At 37.3% G+C, this 19,363-nt stretch overlaps 1 non-coding gene across 1 annotated transcript; it reads left to right on the top strand.

The window, feature by feature from the left end:
• The first annotated feature begins 18,113 nt into the window (after window positions 1-18,113).
• On the top strand, window positions 18,114-18,186 carry TRNAA-CGC (transfer RNA alanine (anticodon CGC)). Its single transcript has one exon. It is a non-coding gene; the product is annotated as a tRNA-Ala (tRNA).
• Window positions 18,187-19,363: the final 1,177 nt, after the last annotated feature.

Below are 19,363 nucleotides of genomic sequence, written 5' to 3'. Positions count from 1 at the left end.
GGGGGAGGGGACGGGAGGGGAGGGGGAGGGGAAGAAGAAAGAAGAAGAAAGCTCACCTGATCCCAAAAGATTTCCAGAACAGAGGCCCTTTGAAAATTTAGGTTGGCAGAGAAGATGTCCTCAAAATTCCACTTAAGAGGGTTCCTACCAAACCAAAATAACAGCCAGACACATCAATGAAATCTGAACAGTTCAAGAATCAGGTACGCTACATAAAAAACTGGGTATTTCCAAGAGGATCACAGAAGTCCTCCCACAACTGAATAACAATCTACATGTTCCGGGACAACACTATTATAGAGCCAGCATAAATCAATTCTTCTACTTCTAGTGAGGATTTATCTACTAAATTAACCAGCAAATCTTTCTCTATAACCAGGACTAGGCTAAAGATCCGCGAGATAATACTGCTAAGAATGCCCAACAGAACAGAGACACTTTGGTGTATCAAGAGTACCAGGAGACCAGATTATGCACCTGACTTATAACTCACTATGCAACTAATTCTTCCTAACTATAGTACAGAAAATCTTAACATTATCTAATTAAAAATCATTGCTATCATAGTTAATACCAATTAACTCATCCATCTCACAGAAAAATGTTTGGCCAGATTAGTATTAAGTCAAGAGCATAGACCAATGTTTAATTTGATTATTTTCTTGGTTATTTAAACCATAATGTCAACACATGACTGTGATTTTGGGAACATATGTGAATTCTGCATGTTCATATTAAATTAGATGTAATATTAATTTTTAAAGCTTCTTATATGCATTTGGATGTGGAACAGAATGGCCACAGGTCATCTCTCATAAAGCACTTTGTGTAGAAGGGTACCTTACTCCATACCATCTCTATAAATCTTATCTCAAACATTTCCCTATCTCACTACTGGAGTTAATTAGGACTGGCAATTAAGGAGAAGCCAGAGAACATGATTATCAGTGACTTTCTTTATTTGAAAGTTCCATTATGTGCCTTTTAGTATTAAGAACCAATCTTAGATTAACTCTCAGTGCTTAAGAGAGTAGGGACTATGCTTCATGAGTTTCTATTCTTTTAGAAATACAGAGTTCTTTTATTTACAATTGGTTGCCAGCAGTCCAGTAATTCTACTAGTAATTTTACTATGGCATTTAAAGCTTCCTTTTAAATGTTGGATTTTTAAAAAACTTTCTTAAGATTATGGAAATGGAGTTCCCTGGTGGCCTAGTGGTTAGGATTCTGGGCTTTCACTGCTGCAGCCTCGGTTCAATCTCTAGTTGAGAAACTAAGATCCCGCAAGCCGTGAGGCGCGGCCAAAAAAAAAAGATTATGGAAAAATAAATGGTAAACAGGCACTCATACTCTGCCAGTGGGAGTGTAAATGATATAAACTTTCTGTAGACAGCTCGACAGTATCTATTAAAAGCTGTTGAAATATACAGCCTTTGCCCTAGCAATTCCATTTCTGTGAGGAAAAATAAGAATACAAAGATTATGTACATGGCTGTTCATCACAGCAGTGCTTACAACAGGAGGAAGGGAGGCAAGGAGGGAAAGAAAAGAAATACCACCTAAATATTCAAATAAGAAGGTAATGAGGGGGACTTCCCTGGTGGCGTAATGGTTAAGAATCTGCCTGCCAATGCAGGGGACACGAGTTCGTGCCCTGGTCTGGGAAGATCCCACATGCCGCGGAGCAACTAAGCCCATGCGCCACAACTACTGAGCCTGCGCTCTAGAGCCCGCCAGCCACAACTACTGAAGCCTACGCACCACAACTACTGAAGCCCGCATGCCTAGAGCCCGTGCTCCACAACAAGAGAAGCCACGGCAATGAGAAGCCTGCGCACCGCAATGAAAAGTAGCCCCCACTCGCCGCAACTAGAGAAAGCCCGCGCGCAGCAACGGAGACCCAACGCAGCCAAAAATAAATAAATTAAAATAAATAAATTTTTTTTAAAAAAAGAAGGTAATGAGGGAATTCCCTGGAGGTACAGTGGTTAGGGCTCTGGGCTTTCACTGCCAAGGGTGCAGGTTCAATACCTGGTCAGGGAACTAAGATCCCGCAAGTTGCGCGGCATGCCCAAAAAATAAAAATAAAAATTTTTTTTAAATTTGAAAAGGTAATGAGTGATCTAAGGATAAATCTAAATCCATACGATGAAATACTATATAGCCATTAAAATGGTTACACAGGTTACTTGATATCGTGCAAAAGTATAGTCATGAAACTTGTTTTATAACCTGTTTATATTCAAGAGCATATAAAATATGATCACATATGGTATATATAAATGCACACATACACTCCCTCTACAAATTTAGTCTGGAAAGAAAAACACCCGTTGTACCACGAAAATTTTCCAGGTAGTGTCATTTACTCATATGTGTACTTTTTGTTTATGTCTAATTCCTGAATTTCTGGAGGGACTGTACATTACTGTTGTTAATAAAAATAAAACAAAAATTATCTCTCATAAATCATGAAAACTCTCTGATGACTTCTAGAATAGGAGATTATATAGCAGAAAATTAACTATAAAAATAAATTTACTGGCAAAGTCAAAGTTACACAAAGTTCTGCCAAAATCACAGCTCACAGTGGATGTTCCTTTCACAAAATTACTTATTTCAACTCTTGCTAGAAATATTCTTGATGTATAAAGAGCTTGGGTCCTAAAGTCAGAGACTCGTATTCAAGTCCCAACTCTGCCACATGCTGCGAGACCCTGAGCAAGTTATCTAGCCTCTCCAAGCCTCAGTCTCCTTAACCATGAAGTATGTATAACAGACCCCACCTCTTAAGAGTTGTGGGGATTAAAATGAAATAAAAGTGTGCAGAACACATAGAAGTAAGCTTGGCACATGGAAAGCAGTAATAAATGACTGCAGTTGTTACTATTATTATTGTTGCTATCACAAGAAACAAAATCATGAGCACTTTAAGGGCAGTGACCATGTCTTATTTTTGTTCAGCCCTGATCCCTGGCACCTAGTAGTGGGCCTTAATGTTTGCTGATTAAGTACACAATTAATTAATTACCTCCTTGCACCTCAATCTCCTTCTTTGGCAAAATCATAAAATCACCTTGCAGAGGTGAGAAATGATTAAACATAAGATATCTAGTTCAACAGAGGCTCTCAGTAAATGACAGCTGTATTAAGGAACATGGCCCTGTAGATTTCAACAGGCATGAAGGCTGAAGGGAGAGAATAGATATAATTTTTTTCTCTGAGTTTCCTTTAGTACTTGGGTCCTGAAATATCTCACAGTTAAACCATTGCTTTTATTTAGACTCAGGAAAGAAAATTCTCCATTTACAGGCACACATCCTAGAGAGCTTACTATTAAAGTGGTAATCTTTAGACAGCCACAGCACTTTTGGCAAAGCAACTCAAACAGTACTTTACCATAGAGCAGGGAAAAAGTGTGGTATTTCAGAGAATTCATGAGCTTAGGACAAAATGTATACAAATACGGGCTATGAAAAACAGTGAATCAATTGTTCTTGGGGCTTCAAATGAAAGCTTTTAAGATGATGATTTGAATTAAGAAGCATGAGAAAAATCAACACTATTTTTACATACATCGCTAAATGACTTCTTAAGGAAGTACTAAATTTATGAAGGTATTCAATTACCTGAAAATTTTTTCCTTCACAACAATCAAAATAAATAGGAATACATTTTAGGAAGAAAAATAGATTCTCTAAAGAAAAAAAGAATCATTAAATTCTATGGCGGGGGGGGGCGGTGAAAAAACTACTGACATGAAACCAATAATAATTTTGTCTAAATCATAACATTCTTGTACTAGTATTTAAGAGAAAGTCATCCAAACAAGAAGAAAAAAAAATAAGCCTAACATAAGAGCGAACTCAAAAACTGCAAAGATCAGTAACTTGTGCAGCTCTGTTTAATTTTCCACGTCTAATTTGACAGAAACCTCAGATTTCATACAAAAGTGCTTAATAGAAGGTTTATGGTCCTATTTCTGTAATGATTCTATTGAAAGGAGAAAAAGGCTACTCAGCACTCATTTGCTTTGAGTTAAAGTTGTCTGTTCCATATCCTGGAAACACATCATGCCATGATTTACAGAGACATTTCATGGTTTACAGTATTAAACACTGGAGTAAAAATACCATTTAAAATTCACTATTAAGAAAATAACAGTCTGGTAGTAACTTTCAAAACAACTATAATAAACATATTAAAGTGAAACAGGTAAGTTTTATTCTATATGGATTATATCACAATACAACTGTTATTTAAAAAATGACGTTGCAAAGAATAGCAAAATCTCACTAATTCTCCAGAATCTGAGTAATGGGTATATAGGGATCAATTCTACTCTTGTATTTTGAATACGTTTTAAAATTACATTTTTTAAAAATTAAGCAGGCAAGCCACACTTACGGCCATATGTGAGCCACACCAGTATGTCAGTGATGAAGCTGCTGAACAGGTTAAAATATAAAGTAATAGAGACCTACACTACCCAAGCACAAAAACCAGGAAAGAGCTGAACAAATTTTACTGCCAGATCTGGTCAACACTGGCCAATCTTCCATTTAACATGGTGCCTTCTCTTCCCCAAAAAGGGATGATTTAACATACCAAAATCAAACCACAATTGATGCTGGGAGAAAAAAATTAAATTCTGTTCATTTATTCTCAAAATATAGATTTTATTAACATTAATCATATGCATATATTATTTATATACAGTTGTATCACAAATTCATTCATCAATCAATCCAAATATTTCCCAAGTAATAATTAACTGCTATGTGCCATGCACAATACCACATGCTGGGAATACAACAATGAACAAAGCAGATAAAATCTGTCCTCCAGGACCTTATAATCTAGGAGGAAATAGAGACATGTGGGTTTACTTTGTCCCTACCTAGTCAGTGAGAAATGTGACAAATGAATCCTATTGAATTAACTGGGAGAGGGGAAACGAACAGTGGGCAAAGACAACATGGAAAAATTAAAAAGGTGACTGAAAATAGTATAACCCAAGATACCTAACCTAAATAGGAAAAACAAACATTTATCCTAGTTGCTGGCACAGTGTCTCAGAAAAATCCATTTAATTTCTGTAGCTTATGATACTGCTATAACCAACTACGTGTTTCCAAAACTTCTATCTTGTCTAATTTATATAAAACTTGGCCCAAAGAAGTCTTTTTCAAAAAAGTAAATATGTTAACCTATAGACATCCTCTAAAATAGAACGGTGGCTTTAAACATTTAACTAAGTTAATCTCAATTATTCAAAGTTCACATAGTGTATTATTATTCAAGGTTCAGCTGTATAACAAACATTCCTTCCAAGTTACCAAAAACCTTGGTAAAATAGAATAAAAAACTTAAACCTGGGTGGATTTAATGTTACAAAAAGGTTCAAAAGCCAATTCATCTCACTTGTTTTCAGATTTTCACGAAGTGAAGGAAAAGGGCAGTGGAAAAAAATAGAAAGGTAAGAAAAACAACACAATTTGATAGAGGAAAAAATTCAGGGCCATTCCTACCTGGCCCCATAAAAAAAAACAGATTCCCATTCATAATAAAAATGTTATTAAATATACATGCCAAGCTCTCAGACTCCTCCTTTCTGCCATCACATAGTAAAGTTTCTCTGGCAAGGTCACCTAGGCAAAGATTCATGAACAGATTCCTCTGAATGACAGGGCTATAAGCAATGATGAAAAGGAACTTGCATGTCCTGTCTTAGGAAATTACCCAGACACAATATTTATTAAAGGGTTCTATTTATTGCTCTGTATTAGGGGAAAAAAGATGTTTAAAGAACAGCAAGGTGGTTGGCAGTAACAGTAAGAAAATAAATTAATTATTCCAACCAAAGTAGGAAGGAAGAAGTCACTGCAACTTTGAAGAATCTTCACTGATGGGGAAATATCCTCCGTTCCCTTTTATATCCTCCTCCAGCCACCCCTCTAAGGATCCAATGAAAGGTGAGTTTAACACATTATTTCACAGAACAGAAGTACTCAAGGGCAGAAGAAGAGCAGTAACCTGCTCAACGTCACACCTACTTAGGTGACAGAAACACAGCTGAACTGAGACTACTGTCTCCTTCCAAATCTTTTTCCAGCTACACAACCTTGCCAAGTAAAAGCCATTTTACTGGGGGAAGAGGAGATGGAGTCAGGTGACAAGTGAGGAAACTAGCAAAGTATTCAGTTACAGAGTTATTATCTCCTAAGCCAGGAGTGAAAAAGAAAATATTTTCCCCAGAAATTAGCATGTATAATGACTCTGTTCACTTGCCCAAGTCTCTGTGCCAATCACTTCCCATCTGTCAAAACCCCACAGAAATTAAGGACCATTCACGTTTAGTTTAAGGAACTACAGAAAAGAAAGCTGCAATACAGTCCACTGAATCATCCAAGTCTTTGAACCCCGTGTCTTTCAGTCCACATAATTCCATTCCTTGCATTAAGCACAAGATGTGTACACCCAAAAAACACGCCTGCTGTGAGCTAAGCTGGGCACAAAGCTAGGGGATTGAGTAGAGATGTTTAATGTTGCACGGTTCCTACCTACATTTTTCTTATTGAAGAATTACTCCTTATGCCCTTAACATTTCAGTACTGCTAAAATGAACCTAAAAAACTGGTTTTTCAACTTCCAATATAGGTTAAACATGAACTAATTAACTGTTTGTAAAACACTTTGAAGATGTGAAAAAGTACATAAATGTTAATTATTAATGTTGATCCACAAAGCCCCTGCATCTGAAGTAAAATACAATTCTTCCGGCAAGTTTCTGCTACTTTCAAGGCACGAACATGGAAGCCCAGCATGTTTTTAGGAATTCTAGGAAAACTTTAAAGGCAGACCACAATGATTTCGATTTACAAGAACAAGCTGGAATTTTAAGCTATGTTGGATATAATTATATCAGAGTGAATAAAAAAATGTGACTTATGGCATATATAATAAAACTAGAGTAGGTTTATAGTCACAGAGTCCTGGATGAAAATTATAGTCCATTAACCTGAGAAAGGCAAAGTAAAATCTCTGAATCATACTTTTCTCATCAAAAAACCAGGAGGATAATACCAATCTTACAGGATTATTGTAAAGAATTGAGAAAATGTAAATGAACACACAATACACAGGCAGGCACCCAGTAAAAGTTTCTTCTTCCCTTTAGTGACTTCAATTTTTAGAAAACACCTTTTGGGAAATGGCCTGATCTTGAGCAAAAGATCTCTCTAGAGTGAAAAAGTCCTTTAAATACACACTGCCCTATGCTCTAAGCATACAGCACCCTTTTAGCAGGAGGGCCCAGGCAAAAGCTTTGGTCATTCCTGTCCACTGACCCATATGCATCCTTAATCCTCAAACAGAGAAAGCACCTCAGCCAGACCCCAAGGTTTCATGTGACCAAATGAACAATTAGAACTCTACTTCTCAAACTCTCATTGCCACATTTTCCCCCTAAATAACTCCCAAACTCCAAGGCCACATCCAGAGTTCCCTTGTATTCTGAGCCCAGCCTCTCTGCGCACAAGGTATCCAAGAGGCAAAAAAACCACTTTCTTCTAGATTACAAAAGGTAACAGAAATGATTCCCATGTAATGCCACAATGGATCTCTCTTCTCTGACTCCAGAAACACAATGACTTTAAACAGGGTAGAACTCAACTGGCAACACCAGGTAGATGGATTAATTGACAGACACCATTTCAAATTATACTAAGCGTGCTTTCAGAAATGACTCATAAATTACAGAAAATGTCAAATCTGCAAAAAATCCCTGTCACCTTTGGCAGTTATCACCTGGGAAAAGGAATACTTCTAAAAATCTAAGTTAGTGCAGATAGTTATAATTCAGATTTAGAAAAAAAAAAAAAGTCATGCTCGATTCAATTTATCTGAAGTGATCTGCCCACCACAATGCAAATGCAACATAACATCCCCTTTGAACAAAGCGGTGTCACAAACCAGCCTGGTGGGGAGAACATGTGCTAACAATTTTCCCAGGAGCTGTTGTGGACTCATATCAAAACCACCCATACTCTTTCTCCCGATTCCCCCCTGTGATCAAGGGCTCAAATTTTTAAGACAACAGACCATAGTCAAAGACCCATCTGTAGTGTTAGCAACCACAAACAAATGAAACTCATCAGCCCAGAGGCTCACCAACTGAGTAGATGCTACAAAGGTATTAACTCTCTTTATTTAAAGAAGAAAAAAAGAGAGATTAAAGAAAAATATATACATTGCAAAGTATTTAGAAGATCAAAAGACACTCTACCATCATCTCACTCCTCAAAGGAAACTACAGTTAACATTTTGCAACAGCCTCCTCCCAAACTATCTTGTGTACTGTGTGTACACTACACGTAATGACACCTCTGAATCACATTTGAAGATCACTGATATAGAGACTGAAAATGTACAACAGTTTTCAATGATGTTACTTTTATCGTGCTCAGAGGAGAAAAGTTTTCAGCAGGTTTGGAATCCTAACTAACACTGACACAAGGTGCTGTTTTTGGTCACTACCATCTTGCTTCTTTTATATCTAGCTCTTAGTCATACCCAGTTGTTGTCGTTGCTGTTGTTTTTTACCACTGTCATTATTATTACTAGCTACCACGCCATGTTGCCCTACTATGTGCCAAGAGCTTTAGATATCCCTAATTCCCACAATGACCCCCACCCTCCCTTCTCAAGCTACAATTCTCTACTTTGTAAATCCAGTCCAGCCTTCGGCCCTCAACTCCAGGTCTGCACCTCCAAATGCTTACTGGTATCTTCACTTAAAAGTCTCACAGATCTCAAACTTATCATGTCCAGAAGTGAAATCAACTTCTTCCTCGCCGCAAAACCGCTTCACTTCTTCCACTCAGGAAACCACACCACCATTCACCCAGCTGTCCATAACACCTAGGAATCATCCTTGCTTGCCTTCTTTGCTCAGCACCTTCTCCCAATCCGTAAGTAATCCTATCAGTTCTATCTTCACAGGAACATAGGTTCCAACCTTCTCAGACTTTCACTGCCACACCCTAACCCAAGCCACAATGTTCTCTAGACTGGACTAGTGTAAAACTCTTAACTAGTCTCGCTGTTTCCACCTCCTGCTCCCCACACTCAGAGTGAAACTTTCAAAACCTAAATCAGCTCCTGTCATTCCTTGCTCAAATCCTTCAGCTGCTTCCCATCTTACTTAAAAGCCTATTTGACCAAGCCTCTACATACATATACGTTATTGCCTATTATTCTCCTTTCTCGCCCCACCCTTAGCCTCCCTGTTCATACTCCCACCTCAAGCTCTTTGCCCTTGACGCTCCTTCGACTTGGAACATCCAGAGACCTTCAGGTGGTTTGCTCTCTTCACTTCACGTCTCTCTCAAATCTCATCTCCTCAGAAAGGTATTGTTTGACCTCCCCAATTTTTGTTAATAATCTTCATATTCTTCCTACGATTATCAAAACCAGACCTCACCAAAGTTGTTTTTTACCTGTTTGTGTTCTGCTTCTCTCGCTAAAATGTCAGCCCTTTGATGGCAGCAACGTTTTATTTGTCACTGAACTCTCATCACCTAGCACAGTGCCTGGCGTATAGAAAGCACCCAAATATGTGTTGAATAACAAACAACCCTACAAGGTATGTCACATGCCCATTTTACAAATGAGAAAACTGAGTTTCAGAGACAAAAATTTACCTAAAGCCACAGAGCAAGTAAGTCACCAAATGCATATGAAAGAGCCAATACTCTACCGACTGACCCACTTCATCCTGTGCCATAAAAGGGAATTATAAATACAGGCTAAGAAACAAAACTGTAAAAGAAAACATTTCTAAAAGAAAATATCAGACCACAGTGATCTTTCTCTTTCTGCTCATCACTAGAGCATTTCACATCTTTGATTAATCTCATGTATGTACTATGTACATACCTCTTCAACTAGAAAATATCTACTTTTTCTGTATTACCTACAGAGTAAGGGCTAGCTACAGGCAGCAGACATTTAACAAACATTTCTTTGATATTTACACCCACAAAGACTTGAAGAATCCTATAACGAGACTTTGAGCACCATCAATAAAGTATACTCTTCCAAGGGATTTCACTTTCCAACCATGATGGAGTAACTGGATCTAGACTTATCCTGCCACACACCCCACCCCCTAACAACCAGAAAAATGAACAAAATATATGAGGCAACATCTTTTAGCTTCTGGACAACCAGCAGCACAGGACTGCAATCCCTAGCAAAGGGAAGAGATGAGGTGAACCCCACAAGTGCACCAGCTTTCTCAGCCTGGAGTCACATGCTGGACCACCTGCAACGAGGAGCCCAAGCAGACCATGGTGGTTTTCTCAAGCTAAGAAGTCAGAGTATGAGAAGGCTCAGGAACCTAAAAACTGCAGAGTACTAGAAAGGAAGGAGTTGCATGAAGAAAGATCTCCATAAATCAGCACAGAGGCCTGCTTGAGTCTAATACTTTATAATAAGCCATGTGTGCATACTGTAAAAAAAATCTACAAAGGTAGGCAAAGAATGACCCAAGAACTATATGCTACATTACCCCAGAGCTCACACAGGGCTGGCAGACATTCATATTCTGACCACCCAGAGCAGAGAACATCTCATTCTTCAATGGAAACTAAGAAGGCTTCAGGCCTTAGTAATGGGGTAAAGCAAGCCTTAGAGTAAAAGGACAAGAGTTAGGGTTGGTCTCTCTTAGACCAATCAACAGCAGTCAACAACTTAAAATTCACCATTTTTAGGATCTAACAAGAAATTACAAGAAGATGTGACCCAAGATGGGGGGAAAAAGAAAAATCAGCCCATAGAAAGAAATAATGGAATTAATGAACAAGAACTTTAACAACTACTATATGAGTATTATACATAAGACCAAGAATTTTTTTTTAATGAACATAAACAAATGGAAGAAATAAAAAAGAGTCAACAGCAGATTGAATCCAACGATATATAAAAATACATCATGATGGGGACTTCCCTGGTGGTCCAGTGGGTAAGACTCCGCACTCCGAGTGCAGGGGGTCTGGGTTCGATCCTTGGCTGGGGAACTAGATCCCACACGCATGCCACAACTAAGAAGCCCACATGCCGCAACTAAGACCTGGCACAGCCAAAATAAATAAATAAATAAATAATAAAGAGATTTTTAAAAAATACATCATGACCAACTGAGGATTATCAAAGGAATACAAGGCTAGTTCAACATTCAAAAATCAGTGCAATTCACCATATCTACAAAGTAAAGAAGAAAAATCGTATGATCATCTCAATACATGCAGAAGCCTGTGACAACATTCAGTATCCATTCATGATAAAAACTCTCAGCAAACTAGAAACAGAACTTTCTCAACTTGATAAAGGACTTCTTTACTACTACAAAAACAAACAAACTATAAAGAACATCATGTTAATGGTGAAACACAAATGTTTTCCCCCTAACATCAGGAAAAGATGTCCACTTTCAAAACTCCTGGTCAACATCATACTGGGCATCCTAGCCAGTTCAATAAAGCAAGAAAAAGAAATAAAAAACATACAGACTACAAAGGAAGAAATCAAACTTCCTGTATTGGCCAATGACATTACTGTCTATAAAGAAGATCCCAATGAGTTTAGCAAGGTTTTAAGACACCAGGTCGGCATACAGAATTCAATCCTATTTCTACATACTAGCAATGGACAACTGGAAACTGAAATTTTAAAAGCATCATTTACAAGAGCACCAGAAAGCATGAAATACATATTAATCTTATAAAATATGTGCAAGATCCATTTATTAAAAACTACAAAACACTAATAAAAATGTCAAAAAAGGTCTAAGTAAATAAATATAACATGTTCATGACTCAATATCATTACGCTGTCAATTCTCTTCTAAGTAATTTACAGATTCAATGCAATGCCAATCAAAAATCTCAGAAGGATTTTTTATATATATCAACAAGCTGATTCTAAAATGTACCTGAGGGAATTCCCTGGTGGTCCAGGGGTTAGGACTCCGTGCTTTCACTGCCGAGAGCCTGGGTTCAACCCCTGGTCGGGGAACTAGGATCCCACAAGCCACGCGATGCGGCCAAAAAATTAAAAGATATAAATTAATTAATTAAAAATTAAAATAAATAAATAAAATGTCCTTGGAAAGGCAAAGCACCTATAATACTCAAAAACAATTCTGAAAAATAACACAATTAGAGAACTCATACTACCTGATTTCAAGACTTAGTATAAAGCTACAGTAATCAAGAGTGTGGTAATGGAAAAATGAAAGACACAGATCAATGGAACAGAATACAGAAACAGACCCACACATATATGATCAATTGGCTTTCAGCAAAGGTACAAAGGTAATTCAATAGAGAAAGATGTCTTTTCAAAATCACTGCTGTGACAACTAAACACCCATATGCAAACAAATAAATCTCAATCCACACTTTGCATCACTCGAAAAAATAACTCAGTGATTCATAAACCTAAATGTAAAATTCGGAATTACAGCAGAAGGCAGACAGCAGAAGAAGAACTACAATCCTGCAGCCTGTGGAACAAAAACCACATTCACAAAAGACAAGATGAAAAGGCAGACAGCTATGTACCAGATGAAGGAACAAGATAAAACCCCAGAAAAACAAATAAATGAAATGGAGATAGACAAACTTCCAGAAAAAGAATTCAGAATAATGATACTGAAGATGACAAAGGACCTCAGAAAAAGAATGGAAGCAAAGATCGAAAAGATGCAAGAAATGTTTAACAAAGACCTAGAAGAATTAAAGAACAAACATCTACAAGAATTAAAGAACAAACAAACAGAGATGAACAATACAATAACTGAAATGAAAAATACACTAGAAAGAACCAACAGCAGAATAACTGCGGCAGAAGAACAACAAAATTGTGGAATTCACTGCCAAAGAACAAAGAAAAATGAAAAGAAATAAAGACAGCCTAAGAGACCTCTAGGACAACATTAAATGCACCAACATTAGCATTATAGGGGTCCCAGAACGAGGAGAGAGAGAAAGGACCCGAGAAAATATTTGAAGAGATTATAGTCAAAAACTTCCCTAACATGGGAAAGGAAATAGCCACCCAACACCAGGAAGCGTAGAGAGTCCCATACAGGATAAACCCAAGGAGAAACACACCAAGACACACAGTAATCAAATTGGCAAAAATTAAAGACAAAGAAAAATTATTGAAAGCAACAAGGGAAAAATGACAAATAACATACAAGGGAACTCCTATAAGGTTAACAGCTGATTTCTCAGCAGAAACTCTACAAGCCAGAGGGAGTGGCACGATATATTTAAAGTGATGAAAGGGAAGAACCTACAACCAAGATTACTCTATCTGGCAAGGATCTCATTCAGATTCAACAAAGAAATCAAAAGCTTTACAGACAAGCAAAAGCTAAGAGAATTTAGCATCACCAAACCAGCTCTACAACAAATGCTAAAGGAACTTTTCTAAGAGGAAAACATGAGAAGAAAAGGACCTACAAAAACAAACCCATAACAATTAAGAAAATGGTAATAGGAACATACACATTGATAATTACCTTAAATGTGAATGGATTAAATGCTCCAAGCAAAAGACACAGGCTCATTGAATGGATACAAAAATAAGACCCATATTTATGCTGTCTATAAAAGACCCACTTCAGACCTAGGGACACATTCAGACTGAAAGTGAGGGGATGGAAAAAGATATTCCATGTGAATGGAAATCAAAAGAAAGCTGGAGTAGCAATACTCACATCAGATAAAATAGACTTTAAAATAAAGAACATTACAAGAAACAAGGAAGGACACTATATAATGATCAAGGGATCAATCCAAGAAGAGACAGCAATTATAAATATATATGCACCCAACACAGGAGCACCTCATTATGTAAGGCAACTACTAACAGCTATAAAAGAGGAAATCGACAGTAACACAACAATACTGGGGGACTTTTAACACCTCAGTTACACCAATGGACAGATCATCCAAACAGAAAATGAATAAGGAAACACAAGCTATAAATGACACAACAGACCAGATAGATTTAATTGATATTTATAGGACATTCCATCCAAAAACAGCAGATTACACTTTCTTCTCAAGTGTGCACAGAACATTCTCCAGAATAGATCACATCTTGGGTCACAAATCAGTAAATTTAAGGAAACTGAAATCATATCAAACATCTTTTCTGACCACAATGCTATGAGATTAGAAATTACAGGGGGAAAAAATGTAAAAAACACAAACACATGGAGGTTAAACAATACAGTGCTTAATAACCAAGGGATCACTGAAAAAAATCAAAGAGGAAATCAAAAAATACCTAGAGACAAATGACAATGAAGAAAAGATGATCCAAAACCTACGGGATGCAGCAAAAGCAGTTCTAAGAGGGAAGTTTATAGCAGTACAAACCCACCTCAAGAAACAAGAGAAATCTCAAATAAACAATCTAACCTTACACCTAAAGGAACTACAGAAAGAAGAACCAACAAAACCCAGTTAGCAGAAGCAAAGAAATCATAAAGATCAGAGCAGAAGTAAATGAAATAGAAACAAAGATCAATAAAACTAAAAGCTAGTTCTTTAAGAAGATAAAATTGATAAACCATTAGCAAGACTCATCAAGAAAAAGAGGACTCAAATCAGTAAAATTAGAAATGAAAAAGGAGAAGTTACAACAGACACCACAGAAATACAAAGCATCTTAAGAGACTACTACTAGCAACTCTATGCCAATAAAATGGACAACCTGGAAGAAATGGAAAAATTCTTAGAAAGGTATAACCTTCCGAGACTGAACCAGGAAGAAATAGAAAGTATGAACAGACCAGTCAAAATCACTGAAATTGAAACTCTGATTTAAAATCTTCCAACAAACTAAAGTCCAGGACCAGATGGCTTTACAGGTGAATTCTATCAAACATTTAGAGAAGAGCTAACAGCCATCCTTCTCAAACTCTTCCAAAAAATTGCAGAGGAAGGAACATTCCCAAACTCATGCTATGAGGCCACCATCACCCTGATACCAAAACTAGACAAAGGTACTACAAAAAAAGAAAATTACAGACCAGTATCACTGATGAATATAGATACAAAAATCCTTAATAAAATACTAGCAAACAGAATCCAACAACACATTAAAAGGATCATACACCATGATCAAGTGGGATTTATCCCAGGGCTGCAAGGATTCTTCAATATACGCAAATCAATCCATGTGATACACCATATTAACAAATTGAAGAATAAAAACCATATGATCATCTCAATAGATGCAGAAAAAGCTTTTGACAAAATTCAACACCCATTTATGATAAAAACTCTCCAGAAAGTGGGCACTGAGGGAACCTACCTCAACATAATAAAGGCCATATACGATAAACCCACAGCAAACATCATTCTCAATGGTGAAAAACTGAAGGCATTTCCTCTAAGATCAGGAACAAGACAACAATGTCCACTCTCGGCACTATTATTCAACATAGTTTTTGAAGTCCTAGCCACGGCAATTGGAGAAGAAAAACAAATAAAAGGAATACAAATTGGAAAAGAAATAAAACTAAAAAACAAAAAAAAACCCTCTGAATTATAAAAATTCTAGGAGAAAATACAGGGGCAAGTCTTTGCACTCTCAGATGGGGCAATAATAAGAAAGCAATCAACTCTAATTCAAAAAGTTTAAAACTCCAATTCAAAAAGATACATGCACCCCAATGTTCATAGCAGCACTATTTACCAAAGCCAAGAAGTGGAAATAACCCAAGTGCCCAATAAACACACAATGGAATATTATCTTTTTTATAAATTTTAATCAACTATAAAAAGATATATGGAGGACAAATAGGGAAAGTTGAATATGCACTGAAAAATTCTATAGAATTGTTCATTTTTTTAGGTGTTATTATATTTGGTTATGTAGAACAAAGATTAGCAAACTTTTTCTCTAAAAAGTGAGATAGTAAATACTTTCTGCTTTGTGGACCACAGGGTGTCTCGTAACTGTTCTGTCAGTGTAGCACCAAAGCAGTCACAGACAATATGTAAACAAAGGAGCACTGCTGTGTCCCAATAAAACATTATTTATTAAAAAACAAATGTTCATCGCAGCTCTATTTACAATAGCCAGGACATGGAAGCAACCTAAATGTCCATCGACAGATGAATGGATAAAGAAGATGTGGCACATATATACAATGGAATATTACTCAGCCATAAAAAGAAACGAAATTGAGTTATTTGTAGTGAGGTGGGTGGACCCAGAGTCTGTCATACAGAGTAAAGTAAGTCAGAAAGAGAAAAACAAATACCGTATGCTAACACATATATATGGAATCTAAAAAAAAGATGGTTCTGAAGAACCTAGGGCCAGGACAGGAATAAAGACACAGATGTGGAGAATGGACTTGAGGACACGGGGAGGGGGAATGGTAAGCTGGGATGAAGTGAGAGAGTGGCATGGACATATATACACTACCAAATGTAAAATACCTACCTAGTGGGAAGCAGTCGAATAACACAGGGAAATCAGCTCAGTGCTTTGTAACCACCTAGAGGGGTGGGATAGGGAGAGTGGGAGAGAGATGCAAGAGGGAGGAGATATGGGGATATATTTATATGTACAGCTGATTCACTTTGTTATAAAGCAAAAAAAAAAAAAAAAAAAGGCAGTAGGCCAGATTGGCCCGAGGGCCATACTCTGCAGACAAAACTCTAGTGACAGAGAGCAGAGTAGTGGTTGCCTATAGCAAGGTAGGCAGCAGGGTGAGGGCTGAAGGCAGAACTGCCTGGAAAGCAGAAAGGGAACTTTCTGGAGTAACGGAAACATTCTATACCTTGACTGTGTTAAGTTACATGCATGGATACATTTGTCAAAACTCATCAAACTCCATATAGTTAAAATGGGTACATTTTATCATATAAACAGTAACTCAGTAAACCTGATTTGTTTAAAAATGTACTCTTTTCAGGTGACAGCATCAATGATGTGAAAAGCATGCCCTTTGGAGCCAGAATAACCTGAGTTCAAATTTTAGCACCAAAAATTTAACAACTATGTGACCCCTGTCAAATCACTTTTGAGGGTGTTTCCTCCCCTTAAAACGGGTAAATAATTCCTGCTTCTTAGGTTGGTTTCAAAAATGAAATAAATGTATGTAAGACACATAGTATAACATCTGGAACATAAGAGGCACACTCCCTGATTTCTTAAGTTTTTAAAAAATAATTTAAGAAAATAAGTCAGTAACGATCAGACAACTACACTAGCTTCTTTTGTACTCTTCTGAAACATTCTGACATTCTTTGTTCACTGTTTACTGTGGTTTCACCTGACTTCAAGCACTGGCATCTAATGTCAGTTCCTGTGATTTCAGAGTAACTTGGGTCTCACAGCAAGCACTGAGTTTAGAAAAATACTCCATGATGAATATGTTATAAAAGGAAATCTGAGAAGAACCAAAAGTAAGAAGTATCCATTTTCCCAAGTAAGGAGAATGGCAATAGAAATGGTATAATATTTATAAAGAAAAACCAATAAACTTAGTTGGATGTTTTCTCCTTTTAGAGACTAGGATTTGAATTTTATCCAAACCAGTAGCCAACCAGCAAAACTACAAAATGACAAAGCATCTGTATAGTGCTTTATCTCGAGCGTTTCTCACAACAGTAGTGGTAGTAGGTAGGATGACAATATCAAATTTGTTCTTATTTTATAAGTAAGGATACTAAGTCTGAGACAGATGAAGTGGCCTGCTCAAGGACACACTGCCAATAATTGGCGAAGTTTGGATGTGAAGTCAGCCACGTGGCCCCGTATCATATGCCTTCAGTAGACATCACCATCAGAGAGTTATCTTGGGTTTGTGAAACTCTACATAACTCCTAGGTGCTGTTCTCTTGCTTGACATCTTTGGCTGTCTAAAAGACTAATTCATTACAGTGTGACATACTTAATTCCTAACCATTCAGGAATAACTAGCCTTTTGAGGTGGTAAAGACTATTTTTGTGGCCGAATATGGGCTTAAGATAGGATCATAAGTGAAAATTCAAAAGGACTGATTTCTGGGACTTCCCTGTTGGTCCAGCGGGTAAGACTCTGCACTCGCAATGCAGGGGGCCCAGGTTCGATCCCTGGTCAGGGAACTAGATCCCACGTACATGCCGCAACTAGAGTCCGCATGCCACAACTAAGACTCGGCACAGCCAAAATAAATAATAAATAAATAAATATCAAAAGGACTGATAGAAGAGCCTACAGAGTGATATAAATGGTAAATCCCTCACACCATCTCCTTCTCCCCATCCCAATACCCACATCACACACACTGATAGCCACACCTTCCCCACGCTCTGAACACAGCTCTGAAGAGGTAAAAAAGGAAAACACACCATTGTCCCACACAAGTATTCGTAACAATCACAGTATCTCAGTATCAGGTCTACTGGTCCATTCTCTGAGCAAGGACTGACAAAAATGGGTTATCTACCCATCTTCTACTTATATGTCCCAGTCAACCGAGAGGTGGACCACAAGACCATAAATGTGAAGACATATGAAACAAACTTCCTTCCATGAACAGCTTCCTCCTCTCCCCCCACTTACAGTGGGGTAAGAGAGCCCGACAGTGACTCGGGAGCACTGCTTCCAAATGGATGCCTGTCCCCATCAGTAATAACCAAGTTTATTCAAGCACACTTCAATGTTAACTTTAAAAGAGGGGATTATCACAAGTCCAAGTGTGTTCATCTAGCTTTGTCAACTTTCTTTTTTCCCTCAATCTGTGAGTCTGGTCAAATATAATTTTTAAAGGTTTACTATAATCCTTCATGGTTAACTTTTTGCCCTTATTTTATAAGAAAATAAATGGAAAGATGAGACTCAATATACAGAAATGTCCATGACAGGTTAATATTTCTAGAATGTATTTATTCCACTTGGTATTCTGAATATTTTAAACAAAGCTGGTATAACTGATTTAAATCACTGTTTCCTTCCACAAATGGTGGCACCTTCAAAAGTGTTATCTTGAAGGGGAAGTAAATGATTTGCTGAAGTCTCTGAATTGTACTACTGCTATATTAACCCACAGTCCAGTCCCATCTTAATCAAGTTTGAGAAACGTAGTCATAATCGATGCCTGTTATTTTTCAAAATTAAGGTAAAATAAAGAAGAAAAGCTGGAACTAAATAACTCAGATATCCTATTACAAATGTTGAAAACAACCCATCTCTAACGATTTCCTAAACACTATAAATGCATAGAGTTCTATCCTACAGAGACACTCTGCAAAGCCCATTCAAAGACTAAGAGCTGACTGA

This window comes from Lipotes vexillifer, unplaced genomic scaffold (genome assembly GCF_000442215.2).
Source record: "Lipotes vexillifer unplaced genomic scaffold, Lipotes_vexillifer_v1.1 scaffold983, whole genome shotgun sequence".
NCBI lineage: Eukaryota > Metazoa > Chordata > Mammalia > Artiodactyla > Lipotidae > Lipotes > Lipotes vexillifer.
The sequence above is the reverse complement of the archived record's forward strand: the minus strand, read 5'-3'. Positions and strand labels throughout refer to the sequence as shown.